Raw genomic sequence first — 18,536 nt, 5'->3', positions numbered from 1 at the left:
CACAGATTTATCTGCCACACCAACAAGGACTTTGATATAGCCGTAACGATTGTGTTTCATGAGTCCAATATCCAGGGAGGAGGAGCTGTGAATGTATGAGTGTTTTATTTGGCTGGGCTGAGTTATTACTATTTATTTGTTTGTTGTTAGGTATTTATTTAGTTAGTTAAATAGCTAGTTTAGGTTTTTTTTAAATTTTATACTTCTCTATATATGTTTATACATTCGTATAGGAGGGTGGGTTGGGGAATTTTTTTATTATTTGGCTTTAGTTTTGTACTATTTTTGTACTGTTTTGAATTGCATTGTTTTGTATTTGTTGTAATATTTTAAAATCTATTTTTTCTTCATAAAAATATATTACAAAAAAGAAGGAGCAGCTTTTACAGCCAGAAAATTTTCCCGTCCTCCATCTTGGATTACCCAGAATCCAATGTTTCAGGGAACTTGTTGGAGTGTATAATCAGGTGTGGAGTAACTGAACATTGTCAAATTTTTTGGTTAATCAGGGAAAACTATCATGGAGTCATGACAGATAGGTCATGCCTGACAAACCCTACTGAATACTTTGAAGAGATGATTAAAGTAGTGGACAGGGGAATGACAATGGATGCTGCTTATATGGACTTCCAGAAGGCATTAAATAAACTCCAACATATGAGATTATCAACTAATATAGAAGTCCACAACATGACGGCAAATTACTGACATGCTGGGAAATTGACATAGTAGCAGGTGACAGAAGTAGGGATAATATGTAGGTATTCAAATTCGCAAGATGTGACTACTGATGTCCCACGGGAATCTGTGTTAGGGCTACAAGTACTCACTATGTATTAATGACTTGGATAATGACATAGCAAGTCAACAATGCAAATTTGCTAATAACACAATGATAGGTGGCATTGTAGACATTGTAGATGATAGCATAAAATTACAAAGGGATATTGATAGACTAAGTGAATGGATAAAACTGTGGCAGATGGAGTTCAATATAAGCAAGTGTGAGGTTATCCACTTTGGACCAAGTAAGGATAGTTCAGAGTACTTTCTAGATGATATGAAGTTAATTATAGTAGCTGTCCAAAGAGACTTGGGGATTCAGATCTGTTTTCTCTCAAATTTAGAAGGTTGAGTGGTAATCAAATTGAAGTCTTCAAGCTATTAATGGAAAAAGACAGGGTAGATAAAGATAAACTATTCCCATTGAGGATTCTAGAACTTGGGGGCATAGTTAGGGCCAGGCTGTTCAGGAGAATTGTTAGAAAGCACTTCTATACACAGTGTGGTAGATAGTTAGAACTCTCTTCTGTAAACAAAGCAATGGAAGCAGGTTCAGTTGTTAGTTTTGCATCTAAGATTTTTTTTTAATTAAGCAAAGAGATATTGGCCAAAGGCAGGCTTGCAGTTAGGCCACAGATCAGCCATTGGTGAAACAGGTTCAGGAGGCTGAATGGCTGACTCCTGTTTCTACACTTTTGTTCTTGCATGGAGCTCTGTCTATTTGGATGTTAATGGAAATGCCCAAATAAGAGAAGTCTTCAATGAAGTCAATTTTGTTTTGATTGGCGTAAGCATCTGTTATGTATTGGTGGATTCCCATCACCATTTTTTTTTGTTTTCCTGGTGATTATGGGGAGTCCCAGTGCTGATTGAAGTAATGAGCTGTTGTATTCCTGTTGTGTTACCAAACAGGGTAAGATTGTCATCATCAAAGTCTAAACCTATAAATTTATCAGTATTGATCCATTTAAGTGCAATATGTTCCTTGGTTGACTTGCTTTATGTCCAGCCAGTGACAGCTACCAAAAGAAAAGGGTAAAGGATACAATCATGTGTGACTGCTAACAGCACATGGAATCAGTCATTGCAAACATTCTCTGTCTTACTATGCCGTTTGGAAATTTCGTAGGTCTTTTTAATAGATGTATTCACCAATGATGGGATACCATGCGATCAGAGAATTTTCCAGAACAAAGATCAAAGTAGCCTGTAAAAGACCTTAGTGAAAACCATAAAGTTGATGACAAGGTGGAGTTTCAGGACTTCAATGGTTCTGAACATTGCACCAAAGAGTACAAACCTGCTCAGCACAAGAACATTTCGGTTTGAACTTACTTGTTCTTTTTGATGTTCACTATTTACAATATCTCGAGTTTTAATGATCCTTTGGAAGTAATCTTTATCTCATAATGAATAGGAGAGTGACTTGCTTCCAAGTTTTACATTTAGTGAGGTTGCCTTTTTTTGGACATACAGACAACTGACTTGTCTTCTCAAGTATGGAAAACAATGCCAGTGTCCCAAACCTGGTTACAAAGCATACATAGACTTGGGACACTTGTTTCTCCACGGGCTGCGATAGTAACTGTCCCAGGAGATTTATCGTTCTTTATTGGCTTTTACACCTCAATTTCAGTGAACAGCATTCATTGGAAGCTTCGTTGAGAACTGCTTGATTTTGGCTGAATTGGTCAATATCGGTCTAATGAGGATTTCCTGGAAGTGTTCTATCCAACTTGAAAATTTGCCTTCACCAATCATGATAAGTATACGATCTCTCATGGTAATCAATCTCATCATTGCTATCAAACAGCCTGTAATCTTTCCAGTTTCAAATGGAGATCTCATATATTACAAGCAGGTGCGTATTTTACCTCTCATGTTTGTTTGTTGATCTATTCTCACTTGTCTTTTTAAACACTCTCTCTCCATATCTTTACTTACATTGGCCTGATGGAAGACAATGCTTCCTGCTTCACTTGCCTTTTTCACTGAAATACCTTCCTTTCTGCGATAGGATCCCAGGTGTGATCAATGATCCATACTTCCTTCAATGATATTTGGTGTCATCCCCTGCTGCTAGTCTACTGTTCAAGGCAGGGAGTAGCCAGGACATCAAATTTGTTCCCTAGGGTTATCCTCCAACATCTACTATGGACGCTGCCTAACTCTTAATTCCAATCTGATTGCTCATTGTCATCCACAAGTCCTGCTTGATTATACATGTTTGTGTGGAGGTTTGATGGTTACGGACACCCAGATTGTTTTGTGGAGGTGCGAAGATTTAGGTACCTCACTGCACAATCACTAAAAGCTCATGTATGGGTGCACAAAGTGCCAAAGAGGACTGAATGAATGTTGTCTTCATTGCCATGGGGCTGAAACACAAAGGAGAAGAACTGGTGCTTCAGTTGTGCAGGACATTGGTCAGACCCCATCTGGAAAAGTGTCTTCCATTTTGGCCACACTACTTTAGGAAAGGTACATATTAGCCTTGAGCAAGTTGTAATGCATATTCACCAGAATCATATCACCATCTGTTTAATCAAATATAATGTTAATTCTTAGAGTCCTACAGGTTTACAGCATGGAAACAGGCTCTTCGACCCAACCTGTCCATATCACCTGGTTTTCACAATTAATCCAATCCTACTTGCCTGTGTTTGGTCCACAACTCTCATGCAAACCTAGCCCATCCATGTACCTGTCCAAATGTTTCTGAAATGACAAAATTGTACTTGCCTCCACCACTACCTCTGGCAGTTCGATTCAGACACTCACCACCCTCTGTGTGTACAAATTTCCCCCCAGACCCTTTGTATCTCTCCACTCTCACCTTAAACCTATGCCCTTGCACATAAAACAATTTGTAATAGTTGTCTCACAAAATCTTGCCCTTCATTATTAAAGGCTAGCAGAACTGCATGGCTGAAACTAGAGAATTGACAGCATGAGTCCAGAGCGAATTGTTGCCATAATTTGTGCGAAGGTTCCAGACGTCTACTCAGGGCGAGAGAGGATCTTGCATTGAGAGGGGAAGGAGCCATTATCATGGTCCATAGAAGTGACAAAGACAGAGGCAGGAAAAGAAGGAGGCTCTATGTCGTCACTAACAATAGCTAGGTGCCAATTTAAGAATCAGAACCACAAAAGTCATAATCTCTGTGTTAATACCTGGGCTATGTGTGAATTGGTCGAGGAAAAATCGGAAATGAATGTTTGGCTCAAAGACTGGTGAGTGAGAAGTGACCTCCGGTTCATGGGCCACTGGCACCAGCACTGAGGAAAGTGGGATCTTCACCAATGGGATGGTTTGTACCTGAACAGTGCTGGGGCTGGTGTTCATGCAAACCTGTAACAAGGGAAGCAGATAAGATTTAAGCTAAATGGTGCAGGCAAGGTGTCTAATTTGAGACGATATGATTAATCATAGTGCAGAGTTAAGACCAAAGAGAAAGTTATTAATAATGATAAACAGAACATGATAAACTGAGATACAGAGTATGAATCTAACATTCAACAAACAGATATTACTAGCATTTACAGAGGCAGTAAAAATATAACTCTATAAGCTTTGTAAGTGAATGCACATGGCATTTCAAATGAAACAGGTGAGCAGAGTGTGCAAATAGAAATGAACAAGTATGTTCCATTACAGAAACATGGTCACAGAATGACATGAATTGAGACCCAAATCCTGAAGCATACAGGACATCAAGGAATGACATAAACAGAGGTGTCTCAGTTAATGATGAGGAATCACCTAAGTTCAGGGATGCAAGATGTGGAAACAATTTGAGTTGAAGTGAGAAATCATAAAGGCAAGAAGTCATTTTGGGAGCGGTGAACAGGCCCCCTAACAGCGACCACCTGGTAGGCTGGAGGATAAAGGAAGGAATAATGAGAGCTTGTAGAAAATCACAGAGGTAATCACAGAAAGTTTTATTTATGTATGATTGTAAAAGATGAATGAGCAAAGATAATCTAAATAGGAGATTATAGAATGTTTTACGATTATAGATAGTTTTGGAGAACATCGTGTTCTGGAACCAAATAGAGAAGAGGCTACTTTAGAACTGGTGTTGTGCAATGAGGTAGGATTGACAAATAATCTCACAGTGAAGCAATCCAAACATTGTGGTGTCTTTAATTGATTGGATTTTACATTCAGTTTAAGGTAGAGGGGGATTGGTTCAAGGCTATTTTAAAAAATGCAAATAAAAAAAAATTATGATGGCATGAAAACAGAGCTGAGTAAAGTGAATTGGCAAATTAGGTTAAAAGCCAGGTTATTAGAAGTGCAATGGCAGGCATTTAAGGGGATATTTCAGAATACACAGAATAGATATATTCCAGTGAGTAACAAAAAACTCCAAGCAACAGACCACCATCTATGGTTTACCCGAAAAATTGAAAATGATATCAAATGAAAGAAACCACATAAAGGTGACAGGTCAAAAGATTGGTCAGAATACAAATAAAGCAAATAATAACCAAAAATGAATAAGGAAGGAAAAGTTAGAGTACAAGAGATTGCTAGCCAGCAGTATCAAAACAGATAATAACAGTTTCTATAATTATTTAAAGAAAAGAGTTAACAAAGTGAGCATTTGGACCTACAGAAAATGAGATTGGAGAATAATGGAAAATAAGAAAATGGTACATGAATTGGACTAGTTATCTGAATCAGTCTTCATATCTAATGTTATTACTGAAAATAAAAGCTTATGGTTTAGGCAGTAGTATATTGGTATGGACAGAAGACTTGCTGACTAACAGGAAACAGACAGTAGGTAAAAATAAGGGGTTTTTTTCGGTTGGAAAGTTGTACAAGTTGTGTGCCATAGAAATCCTGATTCTTCAACAGTTGTAATTTACAGAAGTTACTGAGATGAAGGAATAAAATGAATTGTTGCCAAATTTGCTGACCACACAAAGATATGTAAGAATTCAGGTTGTGAAGCTGACAAAAGGAGATTACAAAAAGCAGGTTGATTGGGCAAAAATGTGGCAAATGAAGCTTAACCTGGGAAAATAGAATATTGCCCATTTTTGGCCAAAGAATAAAAAAGGAAACATATTATTACTTTATCTAAGATTACAAAGCCCTGACCTACACATGAATCTGAATCGTCATGCATGAATTATAGAAGCATGGTATGCAGGTACAGCAAGTAATAAGGGAAGCTAATAAATTGTTACTACTTATGACAAAGACAATTCAATACTAAGGTATGGATATTAAGCTTCGGTTATACAGGGGTACTGGTGAAATCATATCTAGAGTACAGTATTTAGTATGGTCTCCTTATTTAAGGAGGGATGTAAATGCATTGGAGGCAGTACAGATAAAGCTTTCTTTATAGTGAATGGATTCTCTGAAAAGGCAAGGTTGGACAAGCTAACCTTGTATTGTTGGACATTTAGATAAGAGGTTACTTGTTTGAAAATATCTAACTTCCTGAAGGATCTGGACACTGTAGATGTAAAGAGGATGTTTACTCTTATTAGAGAATATGACAGAAAATGAAGGGTCACCCATTTGCAACAGTGATAAAGTAAGGTTGTTTTTGTCAGAGATTTGAGAGTCATTGGAACTTGTCTCCTGAAAATGTGGTGGAAGAGGACTTTGCAACTATTTTAAAGGCAGTGGTAGATAGAGTCATTTTAAGTTAGCGGGTGAAAGCTTATCTGGGATAGGTGGGTATGTGAATTTGTGGTTACAATCAGAGGCCATGTTCTAGTTGAATAGCAGAACAGGCCCAAGGGGCTGAATGGCCTACTACGTTCCTAATTTGTATGTTTGTTTATATTACAAGAAACATACACATGTCACCATGCCTGTAATATCTAAAAAAGTTTGCCATCTTCAATGAATTGTCAAACACTCTGTACAAACACTGTCTGTACTGTGGCAAAGTCCTGTCATTCAATCTTGTATTATAGTGGATAAAACATGCTATTCACAAGTTTGGTTTTTTTGAAATTTGGGGGCATGGTTAATTGATCCCATTTGAACCCAAAATGGTGAAACTTATTTCAAAGGGCAAACATTCTTTACTTCATTTCTTTTTAACATCAGAATCAAAGATTATCTTGGCTCTCCTTTAACTGACACACAAATGCAGAAATCATGGAATCACAGACCTCCTACAGTATGAAACCAGGTCATTCAGTCCATCAGGTCCACACCGACCGTCCAAATAGCAACCCACACAGACCCACCCCCTAACCTTCAACCCTGCATTTCCCATGGCTAATCTACCTAGCCTGCACACCCCTGGACACTATGGGCAATTTAGTATGGCTACTCCACCCAATCTGCACATCTTTGGACTGTGGGAGGAAACCAGAGCACTCAGACAGCTCTCACTGCCACAGGGAGAATGTGCAAACTCTGTGCAGACAGTTGCCCTAAGGTGGAGTAGAAACTGGATTCCTGGAACTGTGAGGTAGCAGTGCTAACCACTGAGCCACTGTTCTGTCCCAAAAGGGACCTGGGTTCGATTCCAGCCTTGGGTGACTGTCTGTGCAGAACTTATACATTATCCCCGAGTCTGCATGGGTTTCCACCAAGTGTTTCAGTTTCCTCACACGGTCCAAAGATGTGCACATTAGGTGAATTGGCGATGCTAAATTGCCCAGAGTGTCCAGGGATGTGCAGCAGAGGTGGACTAACTGTGCTAAATGTGAGGTTATGGGAATAGCGGCTGGGTCTACTCTTCGGAGGAAAACTGAATGAACCGAATGGCCTCTTTCAGCCCTGTAGGGATTTGATAAAATCAGCGACACTCAATGCACATTAAACTCTTTTTTTTCTCCATTGTGGAAAGGGGAAACATTTGCACAATCAGCCTCCAAACTGAATGAGGATGTGTACATTTGAAACATATTCTATTGATTGCCCTTGTCAAAATTCATCTACAGTATTCAAACATTTTATGTATTCAGTGTTAGAAAATCCTTCCCTTCCCCCGATTTCCCTCTAATACAATTAGCGAATCTTAGCTGTTGCATCTGCAAATGGCATTGAACAGATGGTGGGGACAGTTCCACAGAAAGAAGGAAAACTTCTAGGTGCATCAGTGAAGGCCTTTACCCAACACGTTCTTTTGCTCAGCTGAAAGCATAGGGTTGCCTGCTGATCCTCTCAGGCAAGTAAATGATCCCTAATATGAAAAGAGCCAAATATGGTCAGAAACTGCCTTACAAATTTCAATCAGGTTTGGGAAAAAAAACTTGCAGAAGTTCTAAGTTGTATTAACTGAAATGCTGCCTAATTTCTTTCATAGTTAGATTAACAGTTTTTAGAAGAAAAGCAACTTATAAATTATACAAAGTTTGCATGTGTACAAATGATATATCTAAACAAATAACACTCAAATGTATATAAAAATTATATATAGTATAGATAGGGTTTAAAAGATATCTAGATGAGCCTTGGAGGCATGCTGTGACCTCAGCACTTATGTGCTAATTCTCTGCTACAAGGTTGGAACTTGGACAGTGGAGAATGTACTGTTCCCATCATGACAAGTCTGAGTAGATGTTGTTTAAAATCAGAAGTCCATTTTGTGTTTGTTTGGAGATCCAAACAAGCCATTCTCCGATTTATATCCATTGTGATCAATTTGTGGCAGCATTTGCGAGCAGATTTTACTGTCCCTGTAAAATATTTAAGCCTCAGTTCTGTGAAGGGATGTTTATCTCCAATTGATGTTTCAAATCAAGTTAGACTATTCAAGCAATATCCCAGTAGTACCACGTGCATCAAGTGGCTTTGCCAGGGCTTCCATTTGAAAATCTACTTTATCTATAATACAATAAAGACTTCCTTCCAGAAGCTGTGTTTTGTAAATGTGTTATGTCAGCCCTTCATTTATTATCTTGAAGTGAATTCATGCAGTCTGTAATATTAAACAGTGCAATTTCACACTCTTGCATGAAACAGCAGTCTGGCCTCACTAACTTGTGGGAGTTAATAAACTCATGTCCGTGTTCTGCTGCCATCAGTTCCCAACAAGTGGATTTAATAAAACCTGGGAACATTGGCAGAGCATAGCAAAGCTCTTGTGATGCAGTGGTAGTGTCCATGCTTCTTAATCGAGCATCTGGAATCAAGTCCCACCTGCTGCAAAGGTATGCTCTAACAACTTTGAACAGGTTAATTAAAACCTATCATGGAGATGCACAATAGCTCAGTCAGCATGTGGAAGAGGAAAAATAGAATAACATTTTGACAAACTAAACTTCATCTGCATGTGAAACATAAACATTTCTCTGTCTGATGCTTTTTTTATTTGCATGTTATTGATTTTGCTGCTATCACCAAATTTTGTTTTTTTGGCAGTCTGATCTCTGCAATTTAAGGGAAAAACAAATTAAATTCGTTTTAGGGTAGTTTTTTTTAATGTTTGTATCTGAAACACTAACCTGCTTTCACGATCAGATGCTGGCAGGCCATTTCCAGCATTTTCAGTTCTTGCTTAAAAATTTTTGTATCCACAATTTTCCACTACATATTTTAGTTGTGAAATTACACATCGTCTTTCGTTGTTCTTCTCATCATCATTACAGTTAAATGACAATTGACTTTTGAGGGTTCCAGTGAGAAAATTGTTCTGGCATTATCTGGTGCCAGGGTCTGTCTGTCCTTCACTTACAGCACTGAAGTATAGGGCTGCTGAGTCCTGTTCTGTGCAAATGTTTATTGAAAACAGATGTAATGTTTTCTCCAGCAATGTTTCATCATTCCTTCACTGCTTACTCGCACCATGGGTTTCAGACTCTGTGGTTTATTTCTCTGTTTCAGCTCACGCGAAACAGCTGAACAGACACTTCCAGAATAGCTTTAAAAACCTTGAGGAAAGAGCTTCTGCTGAGGAAAGAATTCAACTTAGGAGAGAGAGGTAGTATGAGGAATAGGCAACAAATTAAAAAAGCAGATTGCCTTAAAAGGCAATCGTCTCTGGATTAGAAGCATTGAAGCGGAAGCAGACAATTCAGCCATTGAGCTCTCTCCACCGTTCAATGCAATCATAAGCTGATCATTGACTTCAAGACCTTTTCCCACAGCAGCCCCATATCCTGTTTTTTGTCAATTAGATATCTATCAGTCTCTACTCAATGACTGGGCTTCCACAGCCCTTTGGGTTAAAGCATTCCAATGATTCACAATCCTTTGAGTAAAATAATTTCTCCTTATCTCAGTCCTAAATGTCTTTCCTCTTATTTTGAAAATGAGTCCCCTGATTCTAGACTCGACAACCAGGAGAAATATCTTACCTGTCTATCCCTGTAGGTACGTTGTAGATTTCAATCAGATCACGTCTCATTCCTTGAAAGTGTAGAGAACACAGGCAGTAACACAATTATCTCCTCACTGAACAGTCCCACTATACCAGAAACAAGTCCGGTGAACCTCTGGCACACTCTCTCTATGGTTATGCTATCTGTCTTAAGACAAGGAGACAAAAAACACAAGCATCCTAATCGACATGGTCACCATGACAATGAACTGAAGATTCAAGAACATTCAATATGGAGGTGGGGCAAACAAAAGGAAAAGGATGTGGTGTTGTGTTGAGGGATGAGATCAGTGCATAGTAAGGCAGGATCTCCAAATGGAAGACCAAAATGTGGTATCAGTGGAGCTAAGAAACAGCAATCATTAGTAGGAGTTCCTGATAGACCACCAAATAGTATTGATAGCATGGAGCCTAGTATCAATCAGGAGATGAGAGAAACATGTAGCGAACGTCATGCACTTATCATGCTTGATTTCAATCTGCATAAAAACGGGGTAAACTTAATGAGTACTAAAGCTATGGAGAATGAGTTTCTGGAATGTACTATGAATGGCTTTCTAGGACATTATATAGGGGAACCACCTGGAGGATGGGGCTACTTTTGATCTTGTTTTGTGTAATGAAACAGAATTACTTCATAACAATGTGATAAAATAATCTTTAGAGATGAGAAAACATAATGCGATAGAATTTTATATTACATTTGAAAGTGAAGCATTTTAATCTGAATCAAGGGTAAACAAAAAGTTCTGAGGGACAAATTAGCTGAAGTAGACCAAGAAAAGAAAAGCTTTAATGATGTTTATATTCATGCACAGAATGGTGGCAGTCTCTGAGCAGTCGGGGCAGTTGTAGCGGATGCGACTCCTCCCGGTGTTTGGGCCTGGCAGTGGCAGCAGCAGCAGCAAGAACATGGTTCCTCCTGAAGATCAAGGTGAAACTCTCAGGCTGACTGAGACTTCAGGCTATGGCTAGGCCCGGGTGCCTGAAAAGGTGGTTCCAAACATCTTTATGGAGATAAAACGTAGACAATAATTTCTGTACTTTTTTTTATTTCTGCTGGTTTTTTTTATTCTGGTTTTGTAAGCAAGATGGTGTCTGAATATGGTGACTTTCTATATTTTTGACTGTACAGGCAGCTTTTCTATAATGCAATGGTTGTGTTCTTGTGTGATCCCATGCTATTTAAAAATCATGCAATAAAAATAACACTTAAAGTTTTGGCAATGCAATCACATTACAGCCAACACACATTTTGAAAGTTTGCGCTTTAGAAACAGTGCACCAATTCGTCAATTGTGTTACTGCCAATTTGCATTGACGGAACATTATAGTAGAATGACCTGTTCTCATGTATTTCTATACTTGAGTACACATGACAATAACATTTAATTCTAATTCTAATTCAAGGCACAAAACCCAAAAGAAGTCTGTCAACTGTGGCTAACAAACATACAGCAATGTATGGGATAAATAAAAACCTTGAAGCCAGAAATAGCAGTAAACCTGATGATTGGAAGGGTTTTAGTCAGAGAACAACATGAATGGGTGATCACACTCAAGGACTGACTGACTCCTGCTCTTTTTCCTGCTTTTTTTCTTACGTTCTTGTATTCTTGCTTGATGAAAGACTCATTGCATATCATGTTGACAGTAATAGTGCTCAAATGTAGATAGGAGAAAGTGAGGTCTGCAGATGCTGGAGATCAGAGCTGAAAATGTGTTGCTGGAAAAGCGCAGCAGGTCAGGCAGCATCCAGGGAACAGGATTCTGTGCAGAGGAGATGACCTGGGAGATGACCTGGGGGCATAAGCCCTTCCTGAAGAAGGGCTTATGCCCGAAACGTCGATTCTCCTGTTCCCTGGATGCTGCCTGACCTGCTGCACTTTTCCAGCAACACATTTTCAGCTCAACTGTAGATATATTGCCAGAGATCTGTGCCCTTTCCTGGTTTTGGAAACATTTTCTGCAACCCCTCCCAGGTGTCCCTGAGCAACTACTAGAATTAACAAGCGGATGTGGCAGGTGAGGAAGAAGAAAGATCTGGTCAGACACTGAGGTCATGCCAAAGGCCGGCTGTCTGAACAAGAGATTGTTATCTGAGCCTGTTTCCAGATTTAGGATATCCAGGAACAAAAGGCATTGCAACGTACCCTCAGAAGAACAGCCTACACTAGTTACAGTGTGCAGTGATGAACCTTTGGTATCACAACTGTCCCAGAGGAGAGATTTAATATAAAGAGAGATATAAAGAATCAAAGCAACAGTGACATTGTCCCAGTTTTAACAAAGTGAAGATGAATTGTTGATACATTTAATATGGGCAGTGTTAGAGTTGGGCAAAGCCATGAAAGGTTTCTAGCCACTGGGGTGCAGTATGTATGAATAAGTAATTCATTTTAAGAAGCTGCACTATATAGCAAGTATTAACAAGAGCATAAGAAATTGGAACAGGAGTAGGCCATTTGGCCCCTCGCACCAGCTCTGCCATTCAGTAGGATCATGGCTGATCTGACATCCCTCACGTTCACTTTCCTGCACTTTCCCTGGAACCTCTGATCAAGAATCTATCTACCTTCCCCTTAAATGTAGACAGAGACTCCACCGCACCCTCCCCCCCCCCCCCCACACACACACACACAGCTCTCTGTGGCAAAGAATTCCAAAGACTCTCAAACCTCTGAGAGAAACCCCTTGTCTCAGTCTCAAATTAGCACCTCTAGAGATTTAATTGAAACAATAAAATGGATTAGTGATAATGTGTGTCCACCTTGATTAGATTATTCAGCTATCACTCTGTCTGCTTATCAAAACATTTCCTGTGATTAAGTTAAAAATCATACAACACCAGGTTATAGTCCAACAGGTTTACTTGGAAATGATAGCTTTTGGAGTACTGCTCCTTCACCAGGAGTATAAGATCTTATACTCCACCACCACCTGATGAGGAGCAGTGCTCTGAAATCTAGTGCTTCCAAACAAACCTGTTGGACTATAATCTGGTGTTGTCGGATTTTTAACTTTGTACACCCTAGTCCAACACCACCTCTCCAAATCATTCCCCATGATCATCTTCATTATCCTGAAACCTTGACTTCAGTTTCTGGGCTTTCATCTCAGTCTGTGAAATGCTGAATAGACACTGCATTGATGTCAAAATATGCAGCCTGTGGATAAGCTTTTGGATATTGTGGAATAATGCCTACCTGAGCAGACCAAACAATAGAAAATCGCTTCAAAATTCCTTACATGATAACCTGGGTGGTGCCATGACCTTCACTGTTTCTGCATTCTGTTTCTCCTAGTATTTTACTAACATCTTCAAAGGCTTGATTTATAGCAGACATCTGGGTTTTGTGATATTAAAAGTTATTGCATTCTGTTTTTCTACACAGTATGTTAGATTACAAATGTCCATTTTAATTTTTTTTAATGTTTGCCATTTCATCAGTGACCTGAGGAATTGTGACAGACTGAACATTGTCTCGCAATAAAATTGATACATTTCTTACTGGTTGCAAGCATTCTTACATTTTTCCAACATGCTATGCACATTTTGAAAAATCTGTGGCATAATTGTGAAGAACTATAAAAAAAAGATTGAAGTAATCAGTGCAATCTGGCAAAATTTGGTTTCAAAAGATTTACAACAGCAGTATTTAATCATGTCTTACTATAAAAGGTAGTCAGGAAATCTTGTCAAGATAACTTTGTTTAGAAGCATGGTGATTGCAAAGTCCTGATTTTTATTAACTGTGACCTATTTCAAAATCATAAGTTTATATTTTCAGTACCAGCTTTTTCCTTTTTGTTTTCCCTGGACATCTCTCTCATCTCCTTCCTTCTTCCTTAGCATCAACCACTCCAATAATTTGTCTCCTGACATACTCAGCAATCCTCAGCTACATAATAAAAAACAGCAGGACTTGCATTCATCTAGCATTGAACATTGAGAGACAACCTAAGGTACTGCACAGTGGCATGATCAAAGGAAAAGCAACACCAGGCTGATGAGAGAGAGGTTGAGACAGGTAAATAAATTTTAGTTAAATGAGTAGCTTTTAACAGATTCTAAAATCAGTTTAACAAAAATATAGCACACAATAACACAATAGTTACTTGATCAAAATACATTGAGTTTACATGTAATTGCTTTGTGAATCCATTCTCTTGTACAATTGTGTATTTATTTCAGAATGCATGATTGTGACCTGAAGGTTGGGCAGGAGTGGTCCCGGAATTTCTGAGTTTACCTGGCTTCAGATACCTTGGGATTTCAGTTTCCTCCTTAATCTCTTTATCTTCTTCCTCGAACTCCTCCTTCAACTCAATCCTTAGAACTTCTTTTGAAGTTTTTTGTGTCTTATTCTAATATCTATTTGTGTGGACTGTTGTCAAAATGCAACTAATAACTTTCCTATGAAAGGCCTTCATTTAAATTAACTTAACTAAAGCACCATATATGTTGTTCTTGTAATAATTTAGTGTCATATTTATATTCCTGTATTGTTCCTTTTGTCTTTCTAAGTGATGATTTGAGCATGATGGTGACTTTGGTGACTTCAAGATTCCATGGAAAAAAAGACTGATTGTTCAAAATAAAGGTATTCTATACAGAGACTTTTTATGTATTACAGATTGGTTGATGCATGCTGACCCTCTGTTTTTTAAAGCTTTCCAAAAGAAATCCTTAGTTCAAATTATCGAAATGTACCATCCCATAAGTTCATCTCTAACAAGGATATGTAATTCCTAATTTCAATCACTAGTTTCAACTAATTGTTGTCTATTTACTAGATAACAAAATAAATCTTTATATCAATTCAGCCCACTTGAATTTTAAATTAACATCATACTTTATTCAGAGATCTTGATTTTGAACCACCGCTTCCATTCCACTGTTTAATGTGAACATTACATCGCCATAAATCTAAAACAAAGAACTGCGGATACTGGAGATCTAAAACAAATACAAAAAGTGCTAGAGAAACTCAGTAGGTCTGGTAGCATCTGTGCATGGAAAAACAGCTTTGACATTTTGAGTCCAGTGACCCTTCATCCAAACTGAAAGCAGCTGGGAAATGGTGGCATTACAGATGGAGATAGTGCCCAGACAGATAAAGGGAAAAAAGGAGAAGCAGACAAAGGGATTGCTGATGATAAGCTGCAAGAGTGACAAATGCTTAATGGGTACGAGCAGGAAGTTGAATAGTTGGAAATGGTTTTAGTGTGCTGGGAGCAAACATATACTGAATAGGACCTAAGGGTATAAGTGTGGGCAATTAACATTGAAGATGGGTTCATGCTCTGAAATTGTTCAACTCAATGTTGAGACTTGAGGGTTGTAAGGTACCCAGACAGAAGTTGAGGTGTTTTTCCGCCAGCCTGTATTGAGTTTTCTGGAGGACTGCAGTAGGCCTCAAACAGAAAAGTTGGAAAAGGAACACCGAGATATGTTGAAATGTTAGATAGCTGACAGCTCGCAGTTATTTTATGAATAGAATGGAGTTGTTGCACAAACAGAATACCAGATCCACGTTTCATCTCCCAGCGTAGAAGAGATCTGCTCACACTGCTCACACTGTGAGCAATAAATACTGTTGATTAGATTGATCAAAGTGCAGGTAGATCACTGCTTCATGTATCAGGTATGTCTGGGGCTTTGAATGATAGGGAGGAAGGAGATAAATGGGCAAATATTGGACTTTCTGTGATTACATAGGAAGGTGTTGTGGGGTTATGGGAAGACATTGAGATTAGAGGAGGAGTGGACCAGGGTGACCAGCGAGAGCAGTCTGTGCAGAATGCTGACAAAGGAGGGAAGAGGAGCAGGATGGAAATTGTAAGCCCTTGTCAGCATTCCATAGAAACTGTCCCCTCTGAGGCAGACTGGTCCACTCCCAACACCTCCCCACAACACCTTCCCATGCAATCACTGAAGGTGTAATATTTGCCCATTTAATTCTTCCCTCCTCACTATCTGAGGCTCCAGACACACTTTCCCGATGAAGCAATGATTTACCCGCACTTCACTCAATCTAGTTTACTGTATTTACTGCTCAAAATGTAGTCTCCTCTACACTGGGGACACAAAATGCAGACTGGGAGGTGACACAGACCTCTGCTCTACGCATAAAAATGAGCCTGAGCTTCCAGTTGCTTGTTATTCCATCATATCACCATGTTCCTATCCCAATATTGCAACTCCGAACTCCTGCTGTGCTTCAGCAAAGTTCAATGCAAGCTGAAGGAGCAACACCTCAACTTCCACCTCAGTAACTTATAACCATCAGGATTCAACATTGGGTTTAACAATTTCAGAGCGTGAACACTTCCTCTATGCTCATGGAGTCAGAAGTCACATAACGTCAGGTTATAGTTAAATGGGTTTACGTCATAAGCTTTCGGAGTGCTGCTCATTCGTCACGTGAAGTGATCATTGACCACACTAACACCCCTAAGTCTGTTCTGTATGGGTTGCTTTTAGCACAGCCAACATATTTTCAAATTTTCATAGTTCCCATTAGCACCCATTCAGCTTTTATGTCACTCCCGGCTTATCATGAGCGATCCCTTTGTCTGCTTGTCCTTTTCTTCTCTCTCTATTTCTCTGGGCACTGACTCCATCTATTCAACTCACTCCTTTCCCCCATCCCACCCTATCTCTTATCATCAATACAAGTGCCACCATTTCCCTGCTACACTGATGAAGGTCACCGGACTCAAAATATCAACCCTGTTTTATCATCTAGAAACGCAGCTTTTAGAAAGAAGGAAGAGCTCTCATTTGCACTCACCAAATATTTCACAACTAAATAATTCCTTTGAAAGCACAGTCATTGTCATCATGAAGTCAAATGCAGGAGCTAATTTGTGGGCAGGCAACCTCTTTAAATAGTAATGAAGTAAATGATGTCATGGGAAATAAAATCTCTTCTTCCTTATATAGTACGATGGGATCTTTAATCTGAAAAGGCAGATGAAATCTCACTTAAACATTTCATCCAAAAGGTGGCACCTCTGGTATTCAAGTTTTCTTAGTATGGCACTAAAGCATCAGACTTGATCAGATGCTTAAATCCTGGATTAACACTTGAATGCTTGAACTCAGGGCGAAAACACATTTTTGTCAAGGTGACATAGAAACACGCTGAATGTTATTATTTTTAACAAGTGGAATAGAAGTGAAATTTAAATATATAAGAGGGAAGCTTTGTCTTGAATAACCAGGTCAGTTCCAATAATATATTCATGTTTCTCCATATTTAAATGGATAATTTGCACTAAGCCTAGAAATCAGACAGCTTGGGCATGTTTGCTCACTAAAAACAGACATATTGTGGTTAGGTGAGTACTTAATAGCAGAGTGTACAACTCCAAACGGATCTTACAATTACATAAATAGAAGGTAATTTTGTCTTTTGACTTCTATGATAATGAGTGCACTAGATCATGTAACAATAAGTGACGCCATTGAAAATTGCAACAGGAAAGCAAATAATTTAGCTCAACAATTAAATTTGAATGCATTTTAGGATTGAGCTACAAATCAGGTCAGGTACTGCCACAAAAGGATAGTGGCTTAACAATAGAGGTTAGTTTAGTATGTCAAAAATGGCTACTGAAATGTGAATTTATTACAGTTCTCTATATAACCCTTTAGCCAATTCCCCAAAATCCCCCCTACAAAACCATCTGTGTTCACATGAAACGCCATCAGGCTTCATATTCTGGAATCAATTCCATTTGAAAGTAAGTTTCCTCGAAATTCTGATTAAATATTTTGAAATAAATTCTCTTAGGAAATAAAACATCAATTTTAAGGAGCAATCCCTAAGATCACTGGCCTGAAGGTTTATGTGTGTCTTTTGTGTTACGACAAAGTCATGTATCATCATTGTTATAACATTTCTCTTCTGTTACAATGAGGTATTTAAGTTATGAGGTCGGGCACCATGAAGTTGGAATGTCTATCCATTTATGCTTCATCTTCTCATCAATATATTTGAGTAGCTGGAGTAGATCCATTGTATAAGAGTAAAGAGCAGAATTGTATGGACCCCTTGGAGAATGTTTGTACTCACCCTGAACAACTTCTCTTTCCAATCCTCCCACTTCCTCCAAACGAAAGGAGTAGCCATGGGCCCCAGCTATGCCTGCCTCTTCGTAGGATATGTGGAACAGTCCATCTTCCGCAACTACACTGGCCCCACCCCCCACCTTTTCCTCCGCTACATCGATGACTGTACCGGCGCCGCCTCGTGCTCCCACGAGGAAGTTGAACAGTTCATCCACTTCACCAACACCTTCCACCCCGACCTCAAATTCACCTGGACAGTCTCAGATTCCTCCCTCCCCTTCCCAGACCTTTCTATTTCTATCTCAGGCGAACAAATCAACACGGACATCTACTACAAACCGACCGACACCCACAGCTACCTGGAC

Source organism: Chiloscyllium plagiosum, chromosome 25, assembly GCF_004010195.1.
Source record: "Chiloscyllium plagiosum isolate BGI_BamShark_2017 chromosome 25, ASM401019v2, whole genome shotgun sequence".
NCBI lineage: Eukaryota > Metazoa > Chordata > Chondrichthyes > Orectolobiformes > Hemiscylliidae > Chiloscyllium > Chiloscyllium plagiosum.
Note: the sequence above shows the minus strand (reverse complement) of the source record.